Source organism: Pezoporus flaviventris, unplaced genomic scaffold (genome assembly GCF_033815535.1).
Source record: "Pezoporus flaviventris isolate CSIRO_AGI_PZ_B2104156 unplaced genomic scaffold, CSIRO_AGI_Pfla_v1 ptg000037l, whole genome shotgun sequence".
Lineage (NCBI taxonomy): Eukaryota > Metazoa > Chordata > Aves > Psittaciformes > Psittacidae > Pezoporus > Pezoporus flaviventris.
The window spans coordinates 11,938,173-11,954,255 of NW_026892585.1; the positions used below are offsets into that span (position 1 = coordinate 11,938,173).

The window sequence follows — 16,083 nt, forward strand, 5'->3', positions numbered from 1 at the left end:
ATGCCTGAACATCTTGGGGGGGGGGGGGGGGGGAAAGACCTTAGAAATAAAAATTCCTTTAAACTAATTTTGAAAGGAGATTATCAATGTTGAGAAGTTGAGTAGCTGAAGGTAGAGAATGCCAGAGCTACAGCTATGAAACCTCTATTTATGTGCAAATAGGCAGGTAGTTTCTGAACAGCACAGCTCGGCTGAAGGGCTTGTTTCTATGGAATAATATGAAGTATGGGGCAGGATGACTCAGGCTTGCTGTAATGGGAATATCTGCTCCTTTTGGTTTGCCTTCTATTATCTGAATTTATAACCTTCCTTGGACAGAGCTTTTCCTGAGATACTGGTCTGAGGAAGGCAAGTAAATTTTCCATTCAAAAAGCAGAAAAGCTGTGCAGCCAGGCATCCCAAGCTGTTAACGAACTATAGCTTCCCTTACCTTCCCAAATCTGTGTTACGCTTTTGACTCCTCCTAGCACCTGTGATTGCCAGCCAGCATCTGAAATGTGATGGTGTTTACTTAAAACCTTACCAGAGATCTTTTCTTATTGAAGAAAAAAGTAACTTTGGGTTAAAAACTAACTAATAAAAAAAAACAAAAACAAAAAACCAAACCCAAGATAAAAAGAAGTAAACCAAAGCCAGAATTCAATGTTTTTCTTTATACCACTCCTATGAAGTAGGAAAATGTTACTTTCCAAGAGGAAAAGGGAGGCACTTAATGCAAATGTCAGGAGTAATGAAGAGCCCAATAGCTATATGATAAGCACTACAGAAATTATTCTCTGAAGAAGATTATATGAAATGTACAGTCACTGGATCCTCTGGTCTTTCTGCTTTTTCCTCTTACACAAAACTATATGTATCTTCACTGATTTGAAGGCAGTGGAAGATGGACAGCAATACACTTTGGAGGATCTTGACTGTCACATTTTACCTCAACACAGAGAAAGTTTTTCACTGCCGGGAGTAGGAGCTGGGTCATTTAAGGTGTTTTACCCTTAAAGATCGGTTTTCCCCTGACAGTTTGAGAGATTTGGTGGCAGAATTTGACCACAAATAGAACAGGATTTTATAAATCTGTTTTCTGGATTCGATCCCCCAGCTTCTGAGAAAGTGAAAGGCACAGCCAAATTCAGCTCAGCTGTAAAATGGTGCTGAATTCAGATTGGGCTGTAATGATCTTTTTCCAAAATCATTTTGGGAAATTGATGTCTAAAGAACATTTTTTTCAGTGATGCATGAACAACTCCATTACTTCTAGCTGCAGATCTAGTTTTTTTTCTTATCTTTATAAAAACCTGTTTCAGAACATTTGTCACCAAATTTCCAGGGCAAGCAGACACACAGATGTTGTAAACTGTAAATTCCTTAAATTCCCACTGCAATCCTCATAATTTTCCCAGGACAAGAGAAGATTAATAGAACAATAATTCCCATCTATTCAAATACACAACTGAAAGAAGTAGAGCTCAAGTGAGGGTTTTTCTTATACCTGAATAGATATTTTTGGTAAGATTTGTGGACATCCTCTCAGAATCAGCATTGTCAAACAGCAGTCAGTAAAATTTCCCCAAATCAACATGAGTTTATGGTCTGCTATAAAGAGAGGTGAGGTTATCATGTGTTCAAGTATAAGCCGGAGTAAACAGTAGTTTCAGTAATCTCTGTCTCTTTCTATTTCTTATGTCTGTGTAATCTCTAAGGAGTTGTGTAAGCTCTACAGCTTGCCAGCTTCCTCAGCCACCAGGCATCATGAAAATCAGTGCTTCATGCCACAGCCTCAAGCACACAGTGTTGTTTTTGGAGGTAACTGCTCTGCACAGCAGTTTCACCTTACAGAGTGTGCAAAGGAAAGCAAGTAGTATCTTTTGGCAGCCCAGAGTTTTCATTTCAGTCCTTGGTCTGGCTGAGGACTGGTTTGAATCCCCAAGTAGTTTAAAGCAACCATGGCCAGAATGCACCTGGAAGTTTGGCAAAAAGCCTTCTTTCCTGGCCAAATTCCCTTTCCTAAGAAGGGAGCATGGCTTCCTGAGCCCGAGTGCTGCTTGTGTTTCATTCTGTGGTGCTAGTTGCTGTATGAGTTTGACTTTTTACCTGGCTTTCATGGCCTTACTGTGGCCTTGACCCTTTAAGCTCTTGGGAAAAGGTCATACAGGGCACAGTTCACAAAATACTAAAACAGTAGCCATCAGAAACAGTACTGAATATGGATAGAGTTTTACAAGTTAGGAATCTTTCTACATTACTTTTCCCCCCCCATGGCATTGTTTATAGTGTCAGCTAGGACGTATTTGGCCTTATTTTGGATTCTTCATGATCATCTTTAATTCAATTGCTATTTTTGGGGAGATGCCTATTGTAGTTTGATTTGTTATTACTGCGGTGTGACCAGGAGAGAAAAAAATAACGCACTTTACAAAGTATTCAGAGATACGCATTCTGAAGAGCATACTATAATATGGTTAAGGCCTCATTCGTGTGCTCTGGAGTTTTATGTGTGGCTTGGGTTGAAATTTGAAGCACACTTTCTGCCTAGAGAGGAGTGCTGGCTTCTGCCTTGTTCATTTGGACCTGTAAGGCATCTCACTATGTAAAAAGCCATCTAGGTAAAATTTATCTCAAAAGGGTACTTTGCTATGAATTTTGAAGACAGCCATGTGGAGAACATTTGCTGTCACCAGCAGATGGTGACTGGAATAGCTGTCTCTCCCTGTACCTCTAAGCCCTTGAACAGTGTGAATACAGGCAGTGCAATAGTGATTTGGGGAAGTGATGGAGTAAATACACCCAGTGTTACAGCATGGGAGCAAATCCTGAGAGATGCAGAGCTCCTGCACAATGCCTTGAAGGCTGGGTGTTGGAAGAGTAAAATCTACAAGGTGCAGGTTGGTGGGGTTTGGAGTAAATATTGCTTTCCATTGCTTTCCATTCAGTCTGTTGTTCATTTGCTTTTTGTGGCACTAACTGACATCAGTGAGTTTTTTGCAAAGAGTCTGTGCAAATGTTCTGACTCCTGTGGAATCAGAAATAGGGATTATGAACAAGGTGTTTGCAGTTTGACCTTGTGACATAAAGTGGCAGAAACTAGAATATGTTTTCTTTCAGGAGATTGTGTATTACTTTTCGGCGTAAAACTGTATGTATTAAGTGCAATATACTGAAATTTCACTTTGAGGATAAAACACTTGAGAAAGTAAGGTCTTTAATTCATTTCAAAGGGATTCAAAAGGATACTTCTTTTCAAAATCACATATATATATAAAATAAAATAAAAAAAAGGAACTTTTTTTTTTTTCCTAAAATGAGACATTTTGTTTGATGTGAAACAAACAGGTACTGAAAATTTGGCATTGTGGAAATTTCCCCCCCCCCCCCTTTGCTTTTGTTTCATATCTGAAGGAAAGCAAGTTTTGTAATGTGAGCTTTCTCCAGACAAAGGCATTTCTAGCTAAATCAGGATTTCTGAAAGGCAAACCTCTTTCAGCCGTGTATTCTGGATTTGCAATTTTCATTTTATTAATCTCTTTCTCTGTCATTTGTTATCTCCTATAATTCAGATAGCCTATTCCTGTTATTTAACTGCCATAGATAAATGTTTCTACTGCTCCCCAAGTCTTTTTGGTTTCTTGTTCCTTGTAATTTAATCATCAGCAATTCTCTGAAGTAGCAGTTCAGGTTCCCTTATACCCTCGATTCCATTTTGCCAAACACAACACAAAAAAGATAGCCTTTGTTAAAAAGTTTAATGTTCTTAATTAGTAGAATTGTCAGACTAATTAGAATACCAATTAGAATTGGCAGGGCTATCGTTAATTTAGAAGTGCTGTGGTCTAGTGTTAATCGCTATTAAACCTTATAGTTTGTGAAAGAGAGGGAGCAAGGAGATGAATACACACGCACACAACCTCCCTCCCCTCCCATTTGAAATGTTAAGGGTCCATAACCATAATGATCCGTGCTGTCAATGTGTACTTAGGGACTGTTTAATCCATGGAGATGTTGATGCAAAGTTAATAACTATTTGTGCACAAAAGTAGCACTACGGAATAAAAACTTGAGGGTTTTTTTTTTGTGTGCTGCTATTAAAATGACAAAATCCCATTGGCGGCTGGAAAAGATACTCAAAGCACCAAAGACTTCCTATTGGAAACGTGCAAGATAAATTCACTTTACTTGCTGTTACTTTTGGTACTGTGGAAGTTACTTTGCACTTCTTACAGCGCACAGCAAATAAAGATCTCACAGTACTGTAGATAGTGAAATTAAGCTTCAGCACCTGCTGGTTCAGTGAGTTCATATCAGTGCTTCATAGACAGAGGAGCTATCTCAAGTTCCTGTGGTGAGTCAAATATACAGTGGGAAACAGTGAGAGCTCAGCAACTTTTGGTCTCTGTATCTAACCCACTCACACACAGTCCCATCCCATTGACCTAGTTCTAACTTTAAAATGGTGAGAAGTTTATGGAGCAAAACAATTTTATTTTTCAACCTCAAAGGAAAATAATGAAACTTCTATTCAAACTACGTTCTTAAAACATCTGTTCCTGAATGAAACCATAAGGGACAAGTTCCCAGAGGTGGATGCTGTGAATATTGCTGTGAATTCCATGTATGCTGATACCATGCGCACAGAGCCCAATTTATATCTGCAAGCGATTAGGAAAAAAGGGTACTCAGGTGGCTAGAGAAGTGCGCAAGAGCCTTATGTGTCCAAGTCCCAGGTACAAGCATAACTTTTCCTTGGCACAAATATATTTTCCACTTTGATGTTTTCTCCAGCTGGGCCAATTGCCTTTTGAAATCTCTTACTGGTGATAGATTGAGGCTAGAGTGCTGGTGCTGATTATTATTTATCTGCGGCAATAGTGATGTGAGCTAGAAGAGGATAGACTTAGGGCAGAGCAGGAAAGAACGGTCAGTGACACTGCTGGTCTTGTAGCACAGCATGAGCATTTTTCTGTTCCTCTCCAGCTTGATCTAGCTCAATTATTTCTCTACATACAGCACAGCTATTTCACAGTCTGATAAAATCCATCCAGATCTGACTGGGCTGCCTCTCCTCTTCCAGGGAAAGTGAATTATTCATTTTCAAGGAAGTCAGATGTTTAAATTGCTACTTGTGTGTGGTCAAGAAGTCTTTGCCTTGGTCAAATATCATCTTGTACACTAATGCTTCATTTAACTTCTGTTTATTGTAAAGCTATAGTTGAATATGACACATATGTCTCTCTGCGCTCTTGCAGAAAAAACAGTGTGAATTTACATGCTTTATAGAGGAAAACGGATTTAAGAATTGGCTACAAACTTAACCTTCATATTTCCAATCCTATTACTGCTCAAAGCTAAGATTTGATTCTGGATAAGTAGAACACTTAAAAAAACCCAAACTAATTAGGATACAGTAAAATTAACTGATGAAAAAATTGTTTAACTGAAAACCAGCCTGTAGGTTAAATCTTTCTCTAAGTTAGATAGTGAATGTCATAGAACTACATACAAAGCCATTTTGCTCTCTGCTCTTTACATTAGAGGGTAATTCAAATGATAAATAAAAATTAGTAATTAGTTAACAAAAAACAAAAAAAAAATCTTTTCTCCCAACTCAAACCTTTGTTAAACACACAAGGATTCTCCCCAAAACATAATTGATTTATTTTCTTTTAGGGATTTTTATTGACTATGGGTCTTCTTTTAAGTACTAGTACACTCATTTCAAGGCTTCAGTTTTGAGCTGCCTAAATGCTGTACGCAATGTGAGACCACTAGGACTTTTTAAATCTCATCAGATCCCACTCCAAATCCATCAGTTTCATTTTCAGTGAGAGTTTTTCTGATTAGGGAATGAAAAGAGGTTCTTAGCCTCTTAGGCTGCTGAAACATTTTCTCTCAGCCACTTATTTCATGCTATACCTGCAGGTCTTTCCCACTTAGAGTCTAAAGAATCATTTCACTTTTGTTGAGGCAGAAATATGCAATCAGGGTGACACTGAGGATGGCAGTAAAGGTGGGCTTTTTTCACTGAGCTCAGTCCCAGTCAGATTTCACTCAGCACCACATTAGATGGGGGGTGAATAACAGCCCTGCATGTACGTGTGATGCCATGCAATGACTCACGTACCCCCAGCTTGCTGCTCAGTGAAAGCCAACTGTCTAAACTTGCTTTTAGAGAATGGAAAGAGCAGCCACCATCTTCTCCTGGGATGTCTAAACTATATGCAGTGAATCAACTTCTGTTACTTTCTACCAACTCTGTGTGTGTGTTAGACACCCTGCTCAAGACAATGTTTTTTTCGTGGCTGATGTTAGATGAATTGAATTCCACTGTAAGTCTTCGCAGGGGTCAAGACTAGAGATGCTTGGAAATCCTTTGACAGAAAAAGTTTCTTGTGATAGAGCTGCCTTCACAAATCAGAATTTTCTTAGGCATGTTTCACCATTAGTGAAGTCTGTTGACTGTCTACTCAGAAAACCAAAATCATTCCTCTGTGGAGTCAATAAATCCCAACAGGAATAACATGTTCCTTGGGCTGTCCCAAAATGTGTATTTCTCTAGTCAGTTAAATGACAATGTGTCCTGTCTTAGAAGACACACTGGGTCATGGAAGCTGTGGTGTGGGCCCCAGTTCTCCTTCATGGCTTTTGTTCTGCGAGCATAATATGTTTTCCAGGGCATACTGAAACCCTGCCTCTGAACGACCATCCTTCTGTATCATGAATTGCAAACAGAGCAGGAAGAAAATGCTGTTGAGAACTATATTAAGTAAATACTGCAACATTTCTTCATGGCTGGAATATAAAATACTGACATTTTGGGATAACTCACTGGAAGAATATTCCAATTTTGGATTATCTTTAACTATTTCAAGGTGTCTTGCAGCCACAACTTCATTTTAACCTGTCATATAGCAGGCTTTATGTTTCTGCCTCAGTGTAGTACAGTGAAGTATCCCCCCAGTAAAGATGAGTGAAGGACTTTGAAATACAAGAGAATAAGCCAGACCTTTTTATCTCCAGTTCCATTTTCCTGATGGGCACCAGTGGAAGTCCCTGTCCCTGAAGCACTGACCTGCTTCACACCTTGATTGGTGTTGGAGATGCTTGTTGTCACTGCCTTCCTGGGCAGCTACAATTGCAGCATCCAAGCACAGGGCTCCCACTGTTGCTATACATTGCTGTATCCACCTGGCCTGACCTCAAATCCTGTTCCTCATGCAGCTGTCCTCTCTGAGCTATGGTGGTGGTGCTGCACCGATGTGGGAGCAGAGAGAGTGGCGTTGCTCTGCTCCTAAAAGAGATACGAACAGCAGTGTCAGTTTGCTTCTCTGGATATCTTACCACTTGGGTGAGAAGGCATCCTTGTGCTTGGAGTGCCTGGAGGCAATGAGCTGCGGTTGTGGAGCTTTGGTCTAGACAAATGGTTTTCCCGTTTTACTGCTATTTCCCCAATTGTTATTTTTATTTTTTGCTTAGGTGGTTTGCAGTTACCATACTTATTCATTCTGTTGTTTGCCTTTAGGGCTCCTCTGTGCCTTTCTCCACCATTAGTCTGTCCTCCTTTTTTATTCCCTCAGTGATTTTATATGTAATCTTCATTTTAATCTAGCCCGATAGTTGTCCTCTTGTCCATTGTAGATGCAATTGTTTCTAAAGAGATGAGCAATATTAATTAATTTGTTTGGTGCAAAAGACCTTGTGTATTATGTCACCTCTTTTGCTCAAGTGATCAAGTTTTCCTTGTTTCTTTTTTCATCCCCTTTTTATTCTAGCCTTAGAGAAAATTAGGAAAGAAACTAAATCAACTGCCAAAAGCCAATCATTCCCATAAGAGAAAGGGCCATGTAGGAATATAGTCCACAGCTGAAAACACAGGAATTGTTCCTATTTGTTTCGATCTAAGATCGGTCTCATCTTGTATTTATTTTCTGGCAATAGCCATTGCTGAATAGAGACCCCTAAAGTGTGTACATGAAGGTTAAAAAGAGATTATCCTTGTTAAGTCTCAGCCCGTTCTCTAACAGTTGCTGAATTCTGTGAGCTCTGAAGCATGACCCAAAAACGTTATTATAATTAATTATGGTAACTCTGATATGCATATCAATTCCTTTTTGCAAACATACATTTCTGAAATCCACTTCTTTTTGCAGTGAGCTCTCTAGCCTAAGTACATATTGAGACAAGTCCATTTAGGATGCTTTATTTTGTCTTTTTTCAGTTTAAAACTCTTAATATGTACGAGCAAATCCGTAGCATCTCACATTTAGGAAAACAGCAACGTTTTCGCCGTCCTTTTGCTTTCTTTTCCACCACTGAGCCTTTTATTTCTCAATTTAGAATGAACAGGACCTTGTTCAGAACCCATCACGATCCTTGATAAATTTCTGGCAACGGCTGCTGTACTGCCATAAGGTTTCCTACTTGTGCGCCCTTCCTCCAGACATCACTGAGTCAGTGCACAACTGAGGACAAGGCTGCAAATTAGCTCGGCGTGGTACGTGTTCTGTTGCTCTGGGGCCACCCGTCTTTCCCTTAGCAAGGGAGGGGGGTCGTTAACCCTTAAAAGAAGAGATGCCCCAGCACTATGTGTGTGGAAAGCATTTACCTGGCAGCAGCAGAGTGACAATAGTTAGGTGACATCCTCCTCCAGTGCAGGGCAAAGGAAAGGGACATCGCTGCAGTTCTTGTTTGTGCTTTGCTCACATTCAGTTCTTTTTAAATAGGACACTAATAAGTAGCAAATAATATATAGCAAAAAGCTAACAGAAGTCAATAGCAAGTACGCTGGTTTACTTGCCAACAAGAAACAAAAGTGAAAATGTTAACATGTGAATGCTGCTCTCTGTATGAAGAAGTGCCATGTTCCAAGCAGAAGTGCAAACTAAAACCCCATTTGTGTGAATAGCTAATTATAAGGGTGAAAACACTGTCAATCTTAACACTCATCTGGGTTTCATCTTGATTGCCAAATGGGTCTTGCTGTCCTATATGTTAAGAAAAGCCTTAATTTCACAGCCCTGACAGGAGAATAAATATCAGCCAGAAGTAACTGAAAGGGAATAAACACAGACTATCATGATGGAATTTTTATTAGCATCACTCTTGTGACTCTAAGTATTCTGAATCAAGACAATATTCTTCATAAATCAGTATTTGCAAAACTTTCTTAGCTATATTATGAAGACAATCAAAAAAAGAGATTATTTTGTTTCCAGTGCCTGCCGTGAGGAAGCCTAGTGCAGTTTGCAAAATAAGCATGTGCTGTTGAAGCTGTCTAATTGAAACTAACCCATCAAAGGGCCTAGAGACTTTGTCAAATATCTTAAGTTATATCTCATGTCCCAGCGCAATTAAGATTTAAATGTAACTCTTTAATGAACACTACAGACAACCAGAACGAAGTCCCATCACCACCTCATACCTCTTCATTATTAAAGAGTTACTTGTGGAGTTTTGTCAAAATCTGCATGCATTAATCTCTGAAAACTTGTAGGGTTTTAAGAAAAAAAAAAAGCTGTTTTTTAAATATCAGGCAAAAATCACAGTAGGCGGCGGGGACTGTGCTCTATAACAAATAATTTGAATCCCTTGTGACTCTAGGATCCTGCAGACCCAGAAAGATCACAAAGGTGGTTTGCTTTTAGATTAGTATTTTAATTTGTGTGCTGTTAAATGGCATAGCCATTAGCGTATGTTAGTATTTCAGGCAAAGATGACAACTTTCTAAAAACTAATTTTATCTTTGGCTGTTAAATTCTCGTTTAATTTAAGTTGGTTTAGTTTCCTCTGTTTCCCAGAACCTAAGTCACAGGACTTCAGACTATTAGTTCAATATTATTTTATTCTAGTGTGTGGGTAGGAAAGAAAAACAAAAGAGAAAGAAGCTATCCTATCATTCCACACTGTGAGAAAAATATACAGCTCAAGTTCTGGCTAAACCTAGCATGATAAAGGCTCTCGGAATTTAATTACTTGTAAACCTCATTTATGGTTTTAGTTTAAACCCAATAATTTCAAGTATAAAGCAAAATATTTGTTAATGCTTTTTAAAATTATTCTATTAATATTGGTAGACTCTTTAGATGTGAGATGCCTGAATCTCAGAAATACAAGAAGAGCTCTATTGACTTTTATAACATCTTTATCTGTTTTTCAGACTGTCTCTCTGAGGCAGATTAACTCACTTGATCACATTCAGACTCTCCAGAAAATGCTCTGTGAATGTTTCACATTTCTTGAAATGATGGTATGTAATAGTGAAAAGTAGCAAGTGGAGGCTGAAGAAATCTTCCAAGAGCAGTGGGACGTGCTGCATTTCTTGTGGCTTAACTTGTGTAAGATAAGAGGATGGACTTTGCTTAATGTCTTTCTGAGGCTCTTAGGAAAGCCTTTGGCTCCTAGGATGCCCACGGTGCACTGTGCACCCCAGTATTTGTGTGACTTCATGTAGATCCATATGGTGAGGGGATTGAGTGGCCCTCTTTCTGCAGCCAGGTGCTATTGGGTTTGTAACGCTATGGGGATGTTCTTCTGTTCGACAAGGAGGAATATGTAGATAGAGTGACATCCGCACTTTGTCGGGCTTTGGCATCTGAGCCTCCACCAGCGTGACACCCTCCTCACTGCACCTTTCAGACTTCAGCATGGCGAAGGAAGACCACAGCTCCCCTGAGGCTGGGCAGTCCAACAGTAGGGGGTGCAGTGGAGCAACCCCCCATTCCTGGGATGTGCTGGGGAGATGAGGGGTACAAGGGAGATGTGAAGCTGACTGTGGAGCCTCAAATTCCCTGTTAAAATGGATCAGAGCCAAAGTAAAATTAAAGGCCAGAGGAGGGCTCTACAAGCAGTTTCTTCTTCAGCTACTATTCATTTTTTCTGGCAACCCTCCCTACTGGGGTCTAGTGAGGCTTCAGGTCTGAAGCGTATATAGTTCCGATGGTTCTAGCAGACCCAGCTTCCTAGTATTTGAGCGCAAGCTTTAGCAGTCCGTTCAGGTAGAGCAAACTGAATGCTTTCCTCCAGATTATCTTTCATGTATGTATAAACAGCATTTGCTGCAAAATGTGTGAACTACGGAGCTCAGAGTCACAGCCTGCAGCACAGCAAACTGGCTTTTCCTGGAGCTCATAATGTGATAATTAAATTGCTAACAGGCACCTTAGTGATGGCATTTGCTGGAGATGTGAAAGCCTTCTTACAATCATACCTTTCTGTGGGGGACTCATCAGTAGAAGCAGAGCTATCAGAATCAGGGTTTTTTTTTATATATTTTCTTCAATGAGTACATTAAATTTTTATGTGGAGTGAAATGGGACAGGACGTGTTTCCCTTCCACTGCACAATGATTTATTACCCCAAAAAGACCGCAGAACTAATTAGCAGAGTAATTAATTAATATAAATTTGCATATTTGCATTTGCAATTAGTGCAGCCGACTGATTAGTCTGAAAATGGGAAGTTTGACTCATTAGATGTTAGTGTCTGCTGGACCGGAAAGCGGCTGCCAGATGAGGCGAAAAAGCATAGAATAAGCATGAGCGTGTGCGCGCGCGCAATCTCATCATGTCTTTTGTTACAAGAATGGAGTGCAAATATGTTGTCTAAGATATTAAGACTGCTATTTTTTATTTTTTTTATTTTATTTTTTTATAAGCACCTTTTCAGCTGTTTTCCCCATTAATTTACTTCCTGCAATGAGCCTCTGCAACCATGAAACCCACTGATGCTTCTGAACAGCCAAATCTTTAAGGGAGGGTAACTGCTGCAGATATTCTGATTTAGGTGCTGAAGGGGAGCTGTAAGGAGCCTCCTTGCCGTGTGATAGATGGGACAGGGACATTTTCCCTCTTCCTAGTTACATCGTCTAACCAATTGCTAACAGTGAGAGGTCAAACTCAGCTGAGCCCATAAAAACCTGAGATAAGTGATTAGTTTTCCAGGTTGCCGTGCTGTCGTCTTTTCCTCCTTGGGCACCCTTGTGGGTGTGCCTTTCTGCATACAGCTAAACAGTCCTTTTGCTCTGCATACCTGAACTTGGTATACATGGACATCCATTGCTGCAAGTTTTAGTGAGGCTTAAAAGAACATTGAAAAAAGACATCTCTGTCCATTGGGTAATATATCTGGATGTCAGAGTACCTGTAAGCTGATTGCTAACGCTCCTCTCAGGGTGCCAGAGCAAGGCTGGTTTTCATGGGGGTCGGTGGAGGAAGCTCTGGTACCTCTCTGGGCTACTTTGTATTGCTCTCCACTACAGCTGGAGGAAATCTGCAGTCCTCTCCCAGTGAGTTGGATCATCTTCTCTTCAAAGTTCTGTGACTGGGAAAGGGGTTGAGCAGAGGGTGGCCCTAAAACAGTCCTTTGAAAGCTCACTGGGTCCTTGTTCAAAATCTTTGATCGGATTTTAGCCCTTGATGCCACTTTGACAGTTGTGTGGGTGTTCTGGAAGACTGAAATAGGTATTGCCTGTTACTTGCCATCTCTGTGCATTTAGAGCATGGTGGTGGTTTAGACTTAGAGTAGCTTCCTCTAGCTCCTCTGCTGTAACACAGCAAGTCACTTTGCTCCCCCTCCTTTTCTGACCTCTTTGTTTTTGCTACTGAACTTAAAGATTTAGAGCCATAGAATAGATGCAGTCGTACTTTCCATAAAGTATATTTCTATTCTGTCCAAGGAAGGAGTTAAGTTAATGTACACTTTGCAGGTATAAACTGTCTCCTCTGGTGTACCTTCATCAGTTTGTAAAATCTAAGGGTAAACTGGGCCGAAGTTAACAAGATTGTCTTATAAACTTGAATCCAGTATTTTTTGTGAGATTTACAGGTGTTGATTAGCTCCCAAGATGCCCCTGGCACACTAGATGTATGCAAGATGATTCAAAACATAGTTGTCCCAGTGAAATGAGGCAACCCCTATCTTTCCTTTATGCGCATACACCCAGGTACAATAATTCGATACAATAATTTATTACAATGTCTTTGTGGTGATTACAACCAAAATTAATTTTTTTCCTCCCATACCAATCAGTAAATTTTAATTCTGTATTTACTACAAAATATTAATAAATTTCATCGGTATTTGAAAATACATACAAGATGAGCAAATATTATTTTGCATTAGTATTATTTCTTAAATGCTATTTGTTTCAATTATGAAACCCAGTACTAGTAAGAAAGAATATGTGAATAAACATTTGATGAAGAAGGAACTGATATGGGTAAACAACAGTACCTGAAAGAATCTCCAAACATGTTCAGGACCTATAGAGGCAAATTGGCTCCCACTGCTGTTTTCAGTGCTTCATTCCCACAAAGTTCTCTATCTGCACCCTTTAGCAGATAAAAATCTTTAAAAATCTAGCCCTATAGGCAGGTGAGAATGATTTTGGACACAGATACATGTATGTCTATGAGACAGCCCTGTCCTGTGATCCATGTCACTATGTTATATGGGTGTTCACCCTGATGTTGAACATGCTGGTTGTTAGAAAGGTGTATTATTGGGGCTCAGCACCACAGGCACACAGCTCATGGTGAGTTAGGATTTCTTGATGCCCTGTCAGCCTGAAGTGCAGACAGATGCACAGCTCTACATGTCTGTGAGCTCCCAAGTCACTGAGCTGCTCTTTGCTTTAATTTACAAACAGCTGTGAATTTGCTTTTGGATCGAGATGGAAATACCATCTTCCCATATTTGCAGCTTTGTGTTCTGACATTGTCTCTAATTCTGTCAAAACAGCACTAAAAGGAAACAATGCTCTGGCCATTTAGGGAGGTCCTTTCGTCCCTCACTGCCCCCAAATGCTGACTCAACAACTGAGAAGCTGTTCACCTTCCTAACCCCCCCCCTTGCAAAATAGCAAAATATTCCGTTTTCATGAGGTCCAAATGTTTCATTTCAGCTTTATTGAAGAGTTGCATTTTGATAAGGCTGTTTGATTCCAACCACAAAGTAAACCGTTTTGTAGGAGCATGACGCATAAGCAAACAGAAAAGTACAGGGTGTACGGTGCTGGCAGTTGGAGAGCACCCCCAAAGAGACTCAAGCAGCAGCAGTGACACAGCACTCTTCTTGGCTACCGTACAGTACAAAGAGAAGGATCACAATGCAGCTAGCTTCCTAGGTCTCATTAGCTGCATAGGGCCAAAGGAAAACCTGTGACATTCAAAACTGATAACTGGGGAAAAACCAATCTGTATTCATGAGACAGAAGATGGGCAAAAGCCAGCTTCCATTTGGACTCTAACATTGCCTGCATCAGTAGGTCTAAAGAAATACAGAGGTCTTCCACCCCAAGTGTTGGAGGAATACAGATTGAATATAGCTGCAAAGGGAAAGGTCAGCCTGTCTCTTTCTATGTGGTTAACATGCTGGTAAATCAGTCCCGAAACAGAGAATGGTTTTCCTTGCTACCTGTGCAATCCATTTCATAGCAGAGGCAATTAAAATGGGTTTTTTCTAACAGTTAAAGTTTTTTTTTGCCTGGAAACATAGGCTAAATCCTGGAAACCGCAAAAATAAGTAGTCCTCCAAGGCTCTGGTACCCACAGCTCAGGTATTTCAGCAACCAATTCCGCAAGTGAGGTGCAAAGACGTAAAGGAACCCCAATGCCTGACACAAAAGTATGATTTAAAGTAGTCAGACCTCTAAAATGGGTACAATGAGAAAGAAAATGACCTTTCAGATACCTACAGATCACTTCAAAAAAGCAAATCAATTTTTCAGGGAGGGTGTAGGCTCCCTGTGTTATAGGCTATTATTTATTGGGACTCTGCAGCATATTCTGAGCTGCATGAGGCAGGTGAGACTGAAAGAAGAGATGAGCAGCCACAACATTTGGTAGGAAACACCTGCTGGCCTGTTATCAGCACAAGAGATTTCCTGGGAAAAGGGTGCACGATGCATGAATGTTGACAGGAGGTGAAAACATACATGACAACTTAGAGGTATGCGACCGAGACAAGAGGGAATACTGCCACTCAGCCAAAATTCGGGAGCATAAACTAAACCTGGATCATAGCAGAATGTAAATCACTGCATAGCAAATGAAGGATTCAGGCACCATGAATGAAGTGAATGCCGTAAAACAACCTCAGCTAAGAAACTGGAAGCCTTGTGTTGGTTAACTACTTACCAATTAATAATGGGTACCAAGATCATCAGAAGTCACAGGCCTTCCATAACAGCTGGGATGGGGCAGCGATCTGGAACATGAAGAACGGTGTTGTCTTGGGAAAGAAACAAAATACTTTATGAAAACAAGGGAAATCCCACCACAAGGAAGTGCTTAACAAGCAGCAGTTGGAAAAGCACTAGCGCAAGAAAAAACTCCAGTGAAAGGGTCAAGAGTCAGACGTCAACACAGCAAAATGATGTTCAGATGGAAAAAAAATTGGATTATTGCTGTTGTCCCCTAATACCAGGAGCTTAGTCAGCACCATATAAGTGTGCTTTTATTACTGAAAGAGATCACAGGTTCCCGGAGGACATTCCTGACAAACCTTGAGCATCTGCATGACCAGGACTTCATTGCAGCACTTTTAAGCTGTGAGGGTGCTCCTTGAAAGCACAGTAAAAGCCCAGAAGAATTCCTTTAGGAGATTTTTCTTGACTGCTGTTGTGTCAGGCAGCATGTTGCAAAAGGGGAGGAAGAATTAAAGGAGCGGATGTGTGTGCTGCAGCAGCACTTACCAGGAGAGAAACAGAAAGTGACAATGTAATCGGTCCTTTGAAAGAAGGGATTATGTCAAGAGGGTCTGTACACCAGTAAGTTCCTTTTGCTCTGGAGAGAAAATGAAGCAAATTGTAGAAAGTATAGCAGGCTGAGTCCAAAGAAGCCATGGTCAGAGCCAGAAATAATATTCCTAGCAGACACCTTCATATAGCACTATCCAAAATACGGTTTGGAGACACATCCTCCCAGTTCATCATTTGTGTACCAACAGCCCCGTGCTAACACACAAAATCCTGGGCTTGCTCCACATGGTAGGGCTGTAGCTGCAGGGGACCTTTGGGCGTGCATGTTGGACCTAGAAAAATGAGGCAGCAGCTGGTCTCCTCTGACACAGGAAAAGCTGTCTGATGGTGAGTGAAGA

At 40.4% G+C, this 16,083-nt stretch overlaps 1 long non-coding RNA gene across 1 annotated transcript; it reads right to left on the bottom strand.

Moving 5' to 3' along the window:
• Positions 1 to 1,486: 1,486 nt before the first annotated feature.
• LOC133275197 (uncharacterized) lies at positions 1,487 to 15,858 on the bottom strand. The gene is made up of 3 exons (XR_009745432.1): positions 15,680 to 15,858; positions 15,123 to 15,216; positions 1,487 to 1,587 (listed from the first exon to the last, which is right to left on the bottom strand). It is a non-coding gene; the product is annotated as an uncharacterized LOC133275197 (long non-coding RNA).
• Positions 15,859 to 16,083: the final 225 nt, after the last annotated feature.